At 39.8% G+C, this 15980-nt stretch overlaps 1 protein-coding gene across 1 annotated transcript in view; it reads left to right on the top strand.

The window, feature by feature from the left end:
- LOC102387697 (protein FAM172A) overlaps positions 1-15980 on the top strand; it is a 194306-nt gene that overhangs the window by 174418 nt on the left and 3908 nt on the right. The gene's annotated exons all lie outside the window — the stretch shown is intronic.

Raw genomic sequence — 15980 nt, 5'->3', positions numbered from 1 at the left:
CTTTGCCTGAATCATTAGATTACCGTTATGCTCATTCATGCATCCACTTGCACATTTTCTCTTTCTGTGGCCCAGCATATCTGAATTATAGCCTGGACGGTAGAACAATTTAAATACAAGGAATGAAGAGTTCCTATCCCCCTTCAAAATAGCCTATAAGCTGGTGGTTCAGGCACTCTCCTGGGAGGTGGGAGATATAGGTTTGAATTCCCTAAGGCTAAGAAGGAAATTGAACTGGGGTCTCCCCACAGTCCATGTAAATGCTGTAACCACTATATTATATAAATGGGACACTTTCTCCTTCTTGTTTGTGTTTTAAAAGAATGTGGTGGCTACTATTACATCTTGTAGAGAACCCAATTCTGTTGGCATATATTAGATAGGGAGTAGGTGAATGGAACTTGGGATTCTTGGATCCTCTTTGGGCTTAGGCATGCCTCAGCCCTATTCTGCTCACCAGCTCTCTCAGGATTGAGGCCTTGCTGGGCATATGCAAAGGCAGAATTTTAGGCAGCTGGAGAACTTTAAGGTCAACTTCCTGATGTGTCTATGGAGTTTACGGCCCTGGAACTGTTTCATGTACCTGGGTACAGGTATCCAACAAGGACAAGGAAGTCAGTGAGTGATTCTTGCCTCAGGCCCTTACTAACACCTATGCCTTTTTCCAGTCTCTTTGTGTCTTAAGACTCCACCAAAGACTCCAATTATTCAAGGACCCACTGAAGTCAGGGTGTGACTAGCCACCCTCTCTGGCCAGATGAAGAAGCTGCCTTTTTAACAGATCTGCTTCATTTTTCAAGCAGCTGTTCCACTCTCTCTGCTATTCTTTCCTTCCCTCATTTCCCTTCCTCTGGGTTGCAGTCATAGTTAGCAGTAAGGGGGAGGAGGTGTGGAAAATGTTATTCAACTTTGCCTCAGTAGCAGAGTTAGTGCCACCATAACAGAAACAGTTTCTATAGCTTTCATAGAAATTTAGCTTGGAAAGAAAACAGAGAGAACTACCCTTCCTGTTCATCAAAGGTGAACCACAACAGAGGTTTAGGAAATGCCAAGAAGGCTTAGAGGGGTGGGGTTTGATTAGAGACTGTCAACTCAAAAGCAGTCACCAGAAACCAAGGAGGAAGACAGGGCAGGAGAGTTAATGAGGCAGGAAGACAGCATCGGAGAATGCGCCTGGGCAGTTTTGTCAGCTTTTCTTTTTGTATTTAAGAGGAATGTGCAAGTCAGAGGAGTGAGAGAGCATGAGATCAATTGCCTTTGTGTTTAACTGTGAAATGTGAACAGTACCCACTATGTGGGTGCACCTCTGATGGCATGTGATGTTTATGGTGACTGTTTTCCTGTAGCTAAAGGTGCATAAAAACATTTAACCATCACATGACATTTCAAAAAAGACTCATCTTTAAAAGTGTCTTCTGAAGAAGTTGGCAAATCTATTACCCCTCCCCCAAAATTATGAGGTTTTCTTATGCGTTGCTGTGTTCAGATTAGGAGACTCAATTCAGCCATAAAAGTGGGACATTTGTTTAGTAGATCCTGATCCTGATCCAGTTCATAATCAGGCTAAACCTTCTACCATTGTCAATGCTGGCTTTCTTTTGCCTGTAGTCCTGAGTTCCTAAGCCTGTAGTCATCAATGAAAAGATGCCCATTGACTTCAGTAGATTTTGGAATAGGCTACATAATTACCAGTGCGGAGTTGGACCTAAGGCACTAAAAGCCAGATTATGCCCACCTCTGAGTGGATATGCTAGAGGAGGTTTGTCCAACTTCTAAAGAGCCAGGGGCCACACACAGCAAGGACTGTACCACAGCAAGCCATGCCTCCACCTCAGGTTGCATGCCATGTGGGCCTCCTCCTGCTGTACTGCGCATGCATGCAAGTTCCCCTTTCTGGGTGCCCCAGCCTCATCCTCAGTTCCCTGGATGCAGGCTCCCTGCTATGCCATGTTGTGTAGTCACCCTAGGTTGCACCTCCACGCTCCCTGGGGTAGGGGTAGGGGTAGGGGCAGGAAATAGAAGCTGGTGGTGGGAGGAGCCCAGAGGCTGGAGTGATGGAGGGAGCAGTGACCCCATAGGAGCATGGGAGTTCCAAGTAAACCCCTCAAAGGCCATATGTGGCCCATAGCCACCAGTTGGACACCCTAGTGCTAGAGTACCAAAGGATGTAAGAAGCCTCTCTCCACTCTTCTAGGAATCAACCAAAATTTTGTTGGACTGTGCAGTCTCTACTCATTGTAAGTGATTTGTGGATGCTGTCTAAAAGATGACAGGTGAACACGGGGTTTGCCACCCCTCCAGCCTAAAGCAAAGAACAGGTAGTAGACTGCACATTATCCAGGGATGCTTTAACATACTGGCTTGGCCATCACTGAAACTCCCAGAAGGAGTCCTAACAGGGTCACTAGCATCCTCTCATGCTCTCTGCACCCTGGGAGGTCCAGTCATACCCTTTTAATGCACAGGGAGCTGCATCCCCTATGTGGCCTTATTCTTAACACTGTCATCAATGTTTTCAGTTCCCTAAACTCAGGTTCTGGCAAGTAAATAGGGGAGGAAATGGTAGTCAACTATTTTATTTTAAAATGTATTTCTTCATAATCTCTTAAACCTACACTTATTCTACTAATACATAAAAATCAATTGTTATTCATGTCTGAGGGTGTTGTGTCAAACATTGTGTTCCGTATTTTACATTGCATGCAATTTTAAAATATTACCCTTTCCAGTTTTCCTTTGTGCAGTGGCTGCTATTCCCATGCTGTTGCCTTTGTTGCTATGTTTTTTGTATGTGCCAAAGACTGATTGGTTAATACTTGTGCTATTGGTTCAGCTGTTTCTGTGGTGATTTACATAATTTAATTTGATTGGTGGATTTTACAAATAAGATGTGATTTTTTCCATCATCTCATAATGTGAACTTAGGTCACAGCATTCCAAAGTATTTCAGATAATTAATTCCCAGTACATGTGTATGATGATGCAAATATTATTTAGGAAGAAATAAACCTAAGAATGCTTTGGTTGCAAATGGCTACGTGTCATCTGGCCTAATCCTTTCTCATATTGAAGTCAATAGAAAAACTTCTACGCATGAGGCTCACTCATTTTAATGTTGTAAGATGCAGTTTATGAGTACAGTTCTGTGCCTATCTGTAAGAAGAAAGAACTCTACAATCTCTTAATAGAATAATATTGTATATTATATTTGACATATATGAAATTATTGTACATAGGGGTACAGAATGTTTTAAATGTGATAAAACAGATTACAGAAATATCTCAACTTTAACTGGATATGGTTGTCAATGATGAGAAGCAGGGTGGGCTAGTGAATAGAGCTCTAGACTTAGATATAGCAGACCTGGCTTTTATTCTGGGCCCAACTACTATCTTCCTGGGAGTTTTGACCAAGTCCTTCTCTCTGTCTGTTCCTCAGTTTCCCTGTCTACTAAGTGAGGTTGATGGCACTGCACTCCTCTGCAAAGTGCATTGAGGCCTGCTGGTATAAAAACTATAGAAAAATTGGCTACTGTTATTGTGACACTATCAGTAAGCATGACAGGACCTATCTTGGAAATGAGTATGTTTAGAACCTAGGGAAACTTACTCCACAGTTTAAGTATTTGTTACTCACAAAGTTTCAACAGAGAATCAATATTTTACGTCTCTTTTAACAAAGCACTTTAAACTTAACGTTTTAACCCTGAAAAGTTCAAAACTGCCTTTAGTTTTAAAACAATACTCAAGTGAGTCCTTTTTTTTTACTATATAGGAAACTGGTGACTTTTAACCACTGAATACTGAAAGTGAATACTGTATGAATGCTGTTGTACACACCTTCATAAGGATTTTTCCAGCCTGACCAATGGTTATTTTAATGACTCGATAAATAGCATCTGTTTTAAAATATTAATGCTTTATTGTACATTATTTGAACAATGCAGAATTACTGTGGTCTGTCACATAAATACAATCCATTTCACATATAATGCAACTTCTCTTGCATGCAGAGCAAATAATTTTTTAAAAGCCCATCTCTAACTCTCATTGTCCAGATATTTGGTACAAGCTGTCATGAGTTTTCAGTTTCCGTTACTGTGTTCCACAGAGCCCACTAACATTGGAGAATTTTGTTTCAAAGAAACGTTTCAATTTTATGTAGATATTCACTGTCATCCAAAACTGCTGCTTGTACAATACAGTTCACGCACACCCTCTACAAGGCCCAAGACAGCAGGCTTTTGGAGTGAAAAATTATGAATGCTATAAAGGAAATAATCTATCCAACAAAACCACAGTAAGTCTATGAAGCTTAAGTGTAAATGTGGCCCAAAGTTCTCCTTATATTGGATTCATGTGAAGTCTCTCAGCCTCATGTGACAGATACACAAGTCCCACTGAGTGGGTATTTCACCTGATATATCCCATTGTGTGGAGCTTCAGTAGGTATTGGCAATGTGGGAGTGTATGCGCAATCCACTCAGTGTAGTCCACTCAGAAAAAATGCAGGATTGTTTCTGTGCTCTCTCTGCATATTTTTTCTGGCACACTAATACTAGTCCTTGGTTTTGACTGAGTTACATTCAAGGCAGAACCTCAGAGTGAATTGGTCAGGGTGTCTGTAGTCCACATTTGTGTTTCTTGATTCCAGTGTCTGCTGGTGCCACTATTTCTTCTGGTGCAGAAAAGAAAAAATGCTTTGACATAAAATAATCTGGGCTCAAAAGTGAATGACATTGTAGTTTTCATTTCTTTGGCCAAGTAAAGCTAAGAAAAGCAAACAGGTGGGTTGTTACCCCCTGGGACACAGTTGATCACCATGAGTGTTTATTAAATAATAATGAAAATAATACATGGTAATATGTGGTAATACATAAGCCTTCTGTTTCTGTCCAGCTCTACACATCTGTCTTGTTTGAGATCAGGTTTTTGTGTGCATCTATTGACTAATAGGACACAATTAATTTAATTATTTTGCAGCCCCTTTCATTCATTCACATGTTTTATATGTCCCCTTCTTTGAGTGAAAGTTACGTGAGAGCATGGGGCTTCTGAGGTATGCATCATTCAAGCTTGCAGGACATTTAAACTGTTCTGTGACTATCAGCTTGGTAGAATGATGAGAGATAATAAATGTCCCAAAATGTTCATACAGTTATGTCTGGATCTATGGAGGTATAATGGGGAAACTAGTTTTATGACCTCTTTTCCGTTATCTCCCATTACTAGACAAGCATCCACAATTTTCCTTGAAACAATATTCTACTGTTCAAAACAGGGGTAGCCAACCTATGGTACACATGCCATAAGTATCATTGGCAGCCTCTGTGTGTAACATGTGGCAGATAAGGGAGGGGGTAGACAGCACAGCAGCAGATAGGTCAGGGAGCAGAAAGCAGAGCAGCACATCAGGCATGAAGCAGAGAACACAGTGGTGAATAGGGCAAGGGAAGGGGATTGGAGTGGCAGTCAGAGAGGGCTCAAGGCTTAATTTGTGTCATGCCTGTCAAAAAGGTGTCCCCCACCACTGCTCTAAAAGAAACAACTGAGAATATTAATCCTGATATGAAATTGAAATTTGTATTCCTTCAGTCTTATCCTGTTACTCCCATTAAACATTTCCTTTCCATGCTTTAAATGGTGGCAGATGATTATCATATCCCTGGCTTCCTGGAAAGTATTGCTTCTAAGCCAAATTATATTTATTATATTTTTAATACTCATAGTATTGTCTCCAGAATGAATGTGTCCATCTCATTAATCATGTTATTGTTTCTTACTCAGTTCCTTCCAAAGTTGTTGACCTCTTTGTGGCATTGAGGTGCCTAGAACTGCACTATTATTTATGTAATGTCTCCCCAACTCGTTGGTGTTCAAACCTCTTGAGCTAATGGATCCCTTGTATTAATGTAATGTCTCCCAAACTCATTGGTGTTCAAACCTCTTGAGCTAATGGATCCCTTGTCCAGTTCCCCAAAGCTCTTAAGCCTTCTGGAAAATATTTAGTGATTTTAAGACCTTGTTTCCCATTTCTTTTCCTTCAATCTTGCTGGTGATGCTGTATGAGTACTTACTCTTTCTTGGGGGTTTGAAAGCTAAACCGAAACAAAAATATTCACAAAGGACTAGATAATTTCTAAAAACATTTTCTAACCTTGTACACAGGCCCAAGCAGAATTTAAAAACATACAGGCAAGCCTATCCCTTTGATACAGTTGTGGATACACATATAATGGTTATAGTGGTATCCAGTGATACTAGTATAAATCAAGGGTCAGAAACATTTTCCAGCAGGGGGCTGGAATGACCCAGTTTGAGTCTGAGATGGTCAGGCACTAAGACCCAGCTGCCTCCACCCCATCATGGTCAGGCAGTAGGACCCAGCTGCCTCCACCTCTTCTGCCTGCTGCCTGGGTACAGTGCAAGGCAGGGAGAGCCCCCTACTGCCACAGCCCATGCTGCCTAGCTGCCAACGGTACAGAGAAAGCTCCCCCTCCACCAAAGCCCCAAGCACCCGACTAGAGCACCGTGCATGCAGGGAGATCTCCCTATCTGCCAAAACCACCAGTGATTGGCTGAGGCATGGCATGGGCAGAGACCCCCGCCACTGAACAGCTCTGTGGCCTCACAGATTATAGATTGCCAACCCCTGGTATAAGCTGTTCTGATACAACTCTCATGTCTCCATGGTCTAATAGTGGTCTAAGGGGAGCAAAAACAATGTAACTTAAACTGGTCTGGTATATTTCAAAGTGAAAACACTAAATTCTATTTAAGAAATAACTTAATAATATCATCCATAAAAGTGGGTGAAATCCATCAGAAGCAGACACACATGTGCGCACACATGCACACACGTATGAACACTGTCGTTTAATTAAAGTTACAGCATATAAGGACTTCAATGATATTCCTATTTCCAGTTCCTCAGAACTTTCTGGGGGGTTTCTGTTGTGGATAACACATTCCATATGTTTTTTTAGACTACTCTGATTATTTTTAGGGGACTAAGTGGAAACAATTTACTTTTCTGAGTTATGGAAAAATGAATTTAAAAGTTTTCCATTTTGGAGTCCATTTGAAGATTTTGTTCGTGCACATAATACCAGAACAGCTGAACTTTACAATATGAAACATTCTAATTGACTAGAGTTAATACAGAACTAAATTATTTTCTTAAGATGATTTAAAGCCCTTAGTTAGAGGTATGATTATGTTTAGAATAATAATGTTAGCTGTAATGCTAAGTTACAGTTCCACCTAATGTTAGCATATACATTTTCATCTGCCTAATTTTAAGTATAGAATAGTAGTATTGGGACAGACCTTGCCCCACTGAAGTCAATGGCAGAATGTTCCTCGTGTAAGATCACATCCATGAGGAGCCATGATATATGAACTGTTCCACTAAGCCCATGTCTACATAATAACCTTTCTGTACTTGACAGAAGCTCACCCTCATGTGTTGCGCTGATCCATGTGGGCGGCTGCCTAAACCAGAAACAGTATAGGCATGTCCCTGCTGATTAGCATAGGGGTGGGATAATTGTTGATATCACTCAGCAGTGCTAATTAGCACACCCTAACTGTTGTGCAGACATGGATACAGTGCAGCCAACACAGAGCAGAACAACATGCTTGAGGGAGCCACTGCCTTACATGGCAATGCTACCATGTAGATGTGGCCTAAGAACCAAATCCAGAAATGTTGTTGAGTTCCCTTGGTTCATTATGAAGTCAGTGGTAGTGGCTCAGAGTATCAAGCCCTATATTAGAATTACAGCTAATATCTGTGGAGAAACTTTTCTACCTAGAAACTTTTCTCTGCAGACATACTTCATTGCAGATTTGTACTGAAATCTCTTTGCTCCTGTGCAGCATGGGAAACCTTTGTACTACACATCTTGTAAACTCCATGGGAGGGAACCATTGTTCTGCACAGCTTGTAAGCACCACAGAAGGAGGTTTTTGTCCTGCACAGTTGGTAAGCTCTGTAGGAGGGCACCTTTGTCCCACACAGCTGGCAATCACTGCAAGAACGAGTTATGGGGACTCCAAGCTCCGTTAGTGAAGCCAACAGAGCTTGTACATCCTGCAAGCCCAGGGATGTCTGAGGAGGGAGCTTGTAAGCTCCACTAGCCAAATTGCTCTGATTTTTTTTCTTGAAAAAAAGAAAGGTAAAAGGAATTGAACAGCATTCATAAGTATATGCAGAGAGACTCACTTCGATTATTAGTTGGTCATTTGCTTGCACACGTTTTTGTACGTACATTTTTTAAAACTTGAGATGAACTTGCATTTTATTATTTCCCACTCAGTTATATTTCTAGCATATTTAGCTCCCTGTTTATTAATTTTCTGTCCTTCCTAGTGTATGCTTTATCTCCAATTGAATGTATCATCTGATAATTAATTTAATAAATTAATATGCAGTTTGCTCATTTTTCCAGATCATTAATAATTATGTGTAAAAGAAATGAACCTAGCACCAATCCCTTTTGCACCTCCCTAGATGCCTTCCCAATCCCCTGCACTGATATTTGTCATTATTCATTGTTTATTGTGCTTTAGCCAGTTTTCAGTCCATGTGACAGTGTTCATTTCTGTGCCAATTTGAATTAACCTTATAAGTAAATTTTCATAAAACAGTGTACAATATGCTTTACTTCAGTCTAGATTCAGCGAGTCAGTCACCACTGCATTGCTCCAATAATGCCAGTATAATTCTATAGAATCAAGTGCAGTGTAAAAATCTGTATCTATTATAGTTTAGATATAATGCATGCATCCTACTTGGTATCTCTATCCCTCTCTATAGTTTATATACCTGTAACTATACAACAGTCTAATAATACAGATAAAAGTAACTACAGCCCACCTGAATATTGAAAATTAGAATCCATTGTGAGTGATTCCTGAGTCTGGCAGCATACTAGAGTTGGCATCCAGATAAACCTATACAGGAAGACGCTGTAGTGATAACTGTAATTCCTTTATCCACTAATTTTTATGGTATTCAGTCAAGAGAAGTAGTCAACTGTGATATTTGTTCCAGATAAACCTATGCCTTTTTATTCCTAAGGTTTCTGTTACCCAAAAAGGTGCTTTCAGATTTTTTCTTTGACTGTTGATCAATTGTTTTATTGACTTGAAGTTTAAATTTACCAGCTGTTAATTTCTCATGATTCTCTTTTAAAAAATTAGCACCACGTTTGCTTTTTTTCCCCCCAGTCCTCTGGTACCTACCTGATTCTGCATGAGTTTTCAGAAATAATTGCCAGTAGTTCAGCAAGTTCATTAGCTGATTCCCTTAAGACACTGAGATGCATGTCATCCAGACCTGATGATTTGTATATTAAATTTTTCCAAGTATTCCCTTAACTGTTTTTTTATCAACAGCTATATTGACAAAGTTTTCATTACTTCTAATTGTCAATATCTCTTGTTTTTGGTTTTGATAGAGTGATTATAAAAGCAGTTCACCATCTTAGCCATTTTAGGGTAATGGATCTAATGTAATAATGGAGTTGCTGTTTTCTTAAGTATTCTTTGTCCTTCTAGAATGCAGTATTTGTTAAAAATAGAAATATAAATGTAGCTCTTCCTTTTGCCTTTTATTCTTTTGGCTATCATTAAATCATTTTGTTTTTTACTGCTTTTATCTTTTCCCTAAAATCCTTAACTGACTGTTCCTGTGTTTGTTTGAAAATTGCCCTGATATGCTTTCTCCAGTATAGATTCCTTTCTATGCTGAGGTCTTTGAACAGTCCCTAATGCAGCCATGTTGGCTGTCTCTGTTTCTTTGTATTTTTTGAATGCAACTGTAGTCTTAACATATTTTGGAGTGTTCTGCCTCCCACACTAAAGGGTTTTCATATGTCTTCTCATTACACGATGCTTCTTAGATTTCTCGGTCCCCAAAGAATTTATTTTTCAAAGGCATTATACTTCTGTCTTATCAATTCATTGCTTAGTAATGTTAAATTCAAGTAGTTTCAAGTAATTCAAGTAATCACGTCTATCGAAATTAATGGGAGTTAGGTCTATAAATGCCTTGGAGGATCTGGGTCTTATACAAATGCTTCCTATTATCTCATGTTCCCAAACAACTCTTTCTATTTGTAGCTAGTATATTCTCAGTGGCTTTTCGTATAGTTAGCTTAGGTTCATCTAGTATACAGCTGAAATATAAGAGACCTTCATTCCTCTCTGAGTTGATATGGAAAGGATCTTATACCTCCTGTTTCAGAATTAAACCAATCTCTAATTATTGGGAATTAAGATAAGACTTTCATAGGGAAAATTACCCCATGTCTGCATACTGTTCTTCTATTTTCCCCTGATGCACCTGATGCTGGCTGTTGTCTAAAGTATAATACCAAACTAAAACTAAGTGGAACATGCCCCCCACCCATGGCAGTTCCTGTGTTTTTCTGACATGGGATAAGTCACTTCAGGATCAGATCCACAGACGTATTTTACACACCTAGATATCAATGGCATTTCAGCAAGAGTTTAGGCATCTGAATAGGAGGTAGACATCTAACTGCTTTTATGGATCTGGTCTGTATTATATAGAGACCTCAGTGTCATATCTTTAGCACAAATATAAAATAGGAACCCACATTTTTAAATTATTTTGAAATGTTGATATAAAAAGTGATATAAAAAGAACAAACAATATATTGGAAAGGATTTATTAAGATATCATATTCTCTACTTCCTTGCTTATGAAGTTGTCCTCTGTGTAACACAGATATTTCTTTGATGATCAGTGTTGAGCTGCATTTTATCACTCGACAGATGTTTCTGTAAGTTTTTTAATGTATGCAGGTTCCTGTGGGTTTTGGCTCCTCAGAAGTTGGTCCCCTAATTTGACTCACTCGGTCTCCTTCATTCCTGGAAATTGGAAGAAGCATCCAGGTTCTCCTTTATTTAACAGTCAATGCTATCCTTACTCAAAGCACTTTTAACTGTGCTATTCATTTGATTTCATTAGAGCTGAACAAATTTCAGAATTTCTGTCCTGTGAGAAAATTCTGACATTTCAACATTTCTGAAAATAGGACAAAAATCTGACATTTTGATTTTATTTTCAGAATGAAATTTAAAAAAATAATTAACTCAGACATGCAAAAAGTTTTCACTTTGACATTCAAAATTAAAACATAATGATTTGATATTCCTGAAATGAAAATGTTTCATTGTGTATTATTGACTCAGCCTGAAATGCTTTGCCTTCAGTCAGTTTACCATTAAACTGCATTCTCCTCACACTGGCACATTTCCTTCTAGGGGATATAACTCATGGACCTGAGTCTCTTACTCTCCCCAGTGAAGTAGGCTCTCTGGCCAGATTATATTTCTCATAATGCACCCAGTCATATAACATTGCACAGCACTGGCCAGAGGAAAACATGTATCATGGGAGGTATGTCTGGGAAAGAAAGATGGTGTGAGCTGCAACTCTGATGCACAGGAGGACAAATGCAGATAATGTTTTAGCGACTTGATTTGAAACAAAATATTTGGAGTCAGTTAAACACTGAAATATTCTGATTCAAATCAAACCAACCTGAAATGAGATATTTTATTTCACTTTTCCCAATGGAAAATCAAAAATGTTCAGCAAAAATTTCCAACAGAAAATACATATTTTGCAAAACAGCATTTTCTGTTATAAATTCCTGATGAGCTCTAATACTGATTTTAAAGATATTTCTGACCTATGGTGTGTCCCTTCTCTTTCTCGTACTTACTCTGTCTCCTACATCAATCATCTTTCTCGGTGTTGCTGTTACATTTGTAAGAACCAAAGGGCCAAATCTATTATTCCCACTGAGTCATTTTGTATACTATCTAGCTCATCCAATCCACCCCAGTCTTCTTGCATAAATAATGAATGTGCGGTCTTATAGCGTTAAACTTGTAGGACTCTCCCTAATGTAAACGTGAATATCTGAGGACAAAATTTAATCTTTAAAAGTCTGTGATGGACCAGTGTTGATATTAGACAAGCTGACAGGTTGGGGCCATTTTTCTTAGTGTAGTATTAGTCAAGCAAGGAATCATCATAATCCTAGAAACTAGACAGTCATTGTAGTGATTTTATCACAGGGAAATTGTTCATACATCAATAAGACTGCTACTAGGAAAGAGAAAATAAAAAGAGAAAGTTAAAATTGCTTTAGATCATTATCATCAGCATGTCCCTCTAGATTCAAAGCCTGAATCATTTTTGGAAAAGGGTGAAATAAGAGGGTTGTTATTGGGAAACTTGCTAAGATAATCCTAGTCTTTGTGACATTAGTGAATACAAGTCTGATATCTACTGAGGAAATGGGAGAGGTGTATGGGAGAAGCAGAGATGGCGGGGAAAAAGGAGGAAAAACTGTTAAAGCCTGTTCTTAAGCTTGCCTTTTTCTTTTTTCTTTGTTTTTTGTTTTGTTTTGTTTTTGTTTTGCTTCCAGAGATGACTTTTCACAAAGGAAAAATGTAATTGATAAAGAACAAAACAATATAATATTCCCTCCATGCAATTTCAATTAAATCTAGGACAAAAATGTTAATATGGATCTTGGCATATATAGAAAGAGAGCGGTACAAATGAGAATGATCATGTCAAAGGTGCATGTCCACTTTGGGAAGTGCTCATGGAGCTCCATGTAGAGGTGGAGACTGATCATCCATAGAAGTTCAATATGGTATTAGGATATGCAGTGGCATGGGATGCTTTTGTGATCCCGGTGGTTATATGAGGAGGATTGCTTGTGCAAGAATGGTTAAAGAGTATCTGGTAAAGAGGTGTCTATATAAATGACTGCAGAGAGAAATTGTTCTGGTGCAGGAGGGTGTATGTCTGTATGTGCCGGTGATAGGTCCCATTCTTTGTTGGAGATGTCATATTTGTATGTAAGGCTAGGTAGTGTGGCAGTTTTCCTATAAAGCAGTGATTCTCAGTCAAGGTGCCATGAGATCCTTTTAAGGGTGCTGCACCATATTAGCCCTGCTAGCTGTGCAGACATGATTCACATGATAAACCCAGCAATTTCAATTATGAATCCATAGTGAAAAAATATTCTGATCTGTTGTGGTCATGCTGAGTTCTTTACAACAGAAAGATTGCTGTATTATTTTTCTGTAGCCAAAAAATGAGTGAAAGCTGGCATTTCTGAGGGGTGCCTTAAGTCTAATGAGGAGTGCCTCAAGTCTAAAAAGGTTGAGAACCACTGCTACAAAAATTGCCTTTTGATTGGAAGATATGTGCAGGGCTGTAGATTGTGGGTCTTTTTTTTGAAAGGGGACTTTTATCTTTGTGTTCCAGTGAACTGTCTACATAAGGGGTATCTGTACAATGGCAAGAAGTCTTTGTAGGATGCAACTGTAGTCAGCTATCTATATAAGATGTGATGGGTTGTCTGTAGAAAGGGTGTCCATATTGTGGGATATCTGCAAGATGTAATGGATTGTCTTCATGTAAAAGGTGTCTATAAAAGAACAGCTGTTTTTGGTGCTGGGGTATTTTTTTATATAAAAGCTACCGGTGAGGAAAATTTTCTATGAGATGTGTACAGGGAGAGAGATTTGTGTGTGATGTGGATAGTCTTTGTATAAAACATCTCTTGTGTGGTGGTTGGGGTGTATTTCTGAAGAACTTGTGTGAGGTTGCTGGTTGCCTTGTTGCATGTGGGAAGAGATACCTGTGTGTAATGTGGATTGTCTCTGTATAAATGATTTCTGTGAGTGAAGGCAGTATATCTGTGTTAGAGGATGTATACCTTACGGTGAGGTGTTTCTGTGAAGGTTGTCTCTGAACGGAGGTGTCTGTGTGAGGCGTGGTGGTGACTGCATTAGAGATATCTGTGTGATGGTGGACTGTCTTTGTGTAAAGAGTCTGTAGGGGGATAAGTGTGTGGGGTGTCTTTGTTATCACTGCTGTCCCTTGTCTCTATGTGTTGCTGCAGGGGCTTGGGATAGGTTGTCTGTATATCAGCTCCTCGAGGGACCACTCCCATTCTGAAGTCACCCACCCACCCCGCATTATAGTTTTCTCCTCTGGGCAGGCCACGGCCATCATGTCCTTTATTGTTGTAACTCCCAGATTGTGATATTGTCACAAAACTGTTGCTAGGCAACAAATGTGGTTACCAGGTCTCAGCGAATAGCTGAAGGGGAAAGCGAAGTGTTGCACCATTGTAGAGTAACCATAGCAATGACCTACTATTACAGACTAAAGAATTATCATTAACAATGTTAAAGTATCAAATGGAGGCCCAGGATCCAGAGACTTCCAGGCAGCATCTCTACATAATTGAGTTTTCCAGGAAGAGACCCCAACTCTTTCAAAGCACTTGGCTCCTTACTCTGGGAGGGTGCCTTTTAATATTATTTTTATTTTTGTTTTAATAAAATAGGTCTCATGGAGTTAAGGGGACACTGGTAATATAATAGAAGCCTGTTATGGTAAAAAAATGAAACAGGTGAATTTTTATGTAGAGGGAAGGGACAACAGAAATTGCACTTTCCTGCCTCAATATAGTGTACAGGCTTATATAGTTAAAGGGATTGGTTAAAGTGATGTATTATCTGTTTTTAAAACCATATAGTTGACTGCCTCTTTAAATGCATGCCAAAAGATAAGTGAGACACAGTGGAGTGGAAACCATTACTCCTCACCTAAAACCTAAATATGCTTATTTCTTAAAGTTAGACCTAATGGATAAAGCTGCTTTAAGGTTATTGTCCAGGGACATACAGCTGTCAGTCAACAGCATGTTTTTGTTTTCAATGATGCTGAGAGGACATCAAATGATCACTGTTAGCTGAACTTCATCCCTCTCCCCACTACATGGAGTTTCTGGGATTTTACAAAAAGAGCCACCTCTAAACTCTATAGAGCAGTGGTTTTCAGCCTGTGGTCCGCAGACCCCTGGGGGTCCACCAAGGATGATGATGATCAATCAAAAGTATGTGAATACCCACATTTACAATTCAAAGGGGTCCACACCTCCATTCAAAATCTCCAAAGGGCTCTGCACCTCCATTCAAAATATTTTAGGGGCCTGCAAATACAAAAAAGTTGAAAACCGCTGCTGTAAAGCCACGTTTCCCAGCCTTTTCCAGCTCAAGGCACACTCACATTAATAAAAAATGTCTGCGGCACACCTGTTAAGGCTTGCCTCATCCACATACTTGCGTGCTCATTGTAGCTCATTGCTGCAGCAAAATTCCGTGGCACAGGTGTTCAGAGGCTGGCGAACTGCGCATCCCCCACAGCCAGCACATGCTCAGTAGATGAATGTCCTTCTGCTTGGCTGGTTCTCTCCCTCTCCCCCACAGCCAACATGTGCGCAAGTCTTCTGTATCTCATCCACACGGCTTATTCATTAGCTGCTGGAGAACTTTCTTCTTGTTATTCCAAAATTCTTACAGAACACCAGGAAGCTCTTTGCAGCACACTTGGTGTGTTGTGGGCCACTGGTTGAAAAAGCACTGCTGTAGAGCAAGGAAATGGCATCAAGACATTCCCTGGGCTGTGGAGGCTCTGTGACAAACCAGAAGTTCCTAACTACCAGGGGATGAAGTGAAGCAGTCAAGTGGCTGGGGAAAGGTTACTTGGCCAAAGGCATGAGTAGAATGGCAGGGGTTTAGCGACCCCAGCTTGGGCTCCTTGGCCTGACCTTTCTTGCCAGGGGCTGCCCTGAGGAGGAAACCAATAAGGAGAAAAATTGCAGGTGCGCCAGGTGCCTGGTACCTTTGTCTGCTTACTTTGCTGTTGATTTGGTATCATTTAGTACAGCAATTCTCAGTCTTTTTCACCTTATGTCCCACCAGCCATTTTGTCAAAAAACCGTGGTTCCCACCATGATAAAAACAAAACCCCACAAAATTGCATTGTCCGACATATCTGCTGATTTATCTGTTTGAAGTGCAAACAACCGATTTTTTTCCAAATGGGCAATGAGTTGAAGTCCCAC

The sequence above is a fragment of the Alligator sinensis genome, unplaced genomic scaffold, assembly GCF_000455745.1.
Source record: "Alligator sinensis unplaced genomic scaffold, ASM45574v1 scaffold545_1, whole genome shotgun sequence".
In the NCBI taxonomy this organism is placed as follows: domain Eukaryota; kingdom Metazoa; phylum Chordata; order Crocodylia; family Alligatoridae; genus Alligator; species Alligator sinensis.
Note: the sequence above shows the minus strand (reverse complement) of the source record. Positions and strands in the feature narration are given on the sequence as shown.